The sequence below is a fragment of the Palaemon carinicauda genome, chromosome 2, assembly GCF_036898095.1.
Source record: "Palaemon carinicauda isolate YSFRI2023 chromosome 2, ASM3689809v2, whole genome shotgun sequence".
NCBI lineage: Eukaryota > Metazoa > Arthropoda > Malacostraca > Decapoda > Palaemonidae > Palaemon > Palaemon carinicauda.
This window is the reverse complement of record NC_090726.1, coordinates 77,870,075-77,871,536: the sequence shown is the minus strand read 5'-3', so window position 1 is coordinate 77,871,536 and position 1,462 is coordinate 77,870,075.

Here is a 1,462-nt window from a genome sequence, read left to right as displayed (position 1 = left end):
TAATAATAATAATAATAATAATAATAATAATAATAATAATAATAATAATAATAATAATAATAATATGCCAGTACTAGAGGCAAGGGATCACTATGTTTACCGAAGCTCAATTTAAAATATGATAAAGAGAAACTAACAAAAGCAGATGATTAGCTGAGCTAATTCATTACACTGGCAAAACATATTGTTGAGCACCAGTGTCAGCTGTCTGGCTATTAAATCTTATTTTTTTATAGAGCAGAAGGTTTGAACTGTTGTGAATCAGTTATAATAATCCATATGAAACGAGGTTCAAAGAGAAGCTTCTAATACATATTCAAGGTCTGAGATTAACAAGAAAGGCAAAGAAATACTTTTAATATTCAAGGATGACTTTGTAGAGGCAATTGCACATTCACAACTACTGGCAAAAGACTGTACCACGATCACTGTTTCTCTCATTAATGAGCTACCGGAAGAACCAATTACAGAAGATCAATATGCAAATTATATGAATCATGTAGCCTTGTCTTTGTCTCAAATGATTAAAGTTTGAATAATAGAAAAAAAAGCCAATGCATAATCTTAGGTATTTACTATCAGCAAAAAAGTTAGAGTTTGATTGAGAAATGTCTTCGCTATAGTTTATATACTTCAAATGATAGATTATGTTGCCAGAGGACTGAGTGAACATTACAATGAAAATTGGTGTTGATTGTCCACCACAGCTGAGGAAAGAAATTTTCACCATTGCAAAATGTGATAATATTGATCAAAATCCTAGTTCCAGAACAGCAACTGAGTTACTTCATGGAACTGGCATATCCCTTATACAACATCCTGTCTACCAGAAGTTGAGTCACGTATAGACTATACCTCCTTTACTAGAGCCTTAAAGTATATGTATTGGCATACATATGAAAATTTATTGTTGAATAAAACTGTCTGTTTATTTTGATTTTTTTCCCTATTTTATTAAAACGGTTCTCATTTACGCATACAATATTCAGAGCATATTTGTGTTCATCTATACATGTCACAGGAAATCTTAGTTACATAATAATAAAAGTTCAGAGCATAGAAACCGATTACCCAGATTTTAGTGAAATTAAATGTATACAATTTGACGATATGCTGTGAAATTAATGAGAAAAGTTTAATTGACTCTTTATCCGGATTTAACCTTCTATGCGTCAACATCCCTTCAAATATGTAAAGTGGCATATTGGTATCCAGAGATGTACGATTGATATCAAAATTCCCTCTAAGCTGCCACACTATTGAAATAATGTCTGTTGATGATTTGAGTGACAAAAAAAAAAAAAAAAAAAAAAATACTTTGATAACCGGTAACTATTTATTTGTCAAGTTTCAAGTTATGGCTATAACATTTTCCTACCCATTTTGCCTTACAAAATGACTATGTCGCATTTTCATTAATATTGCTTACGTTGTTCTTATTCGTGAAGACAATATAATAGAT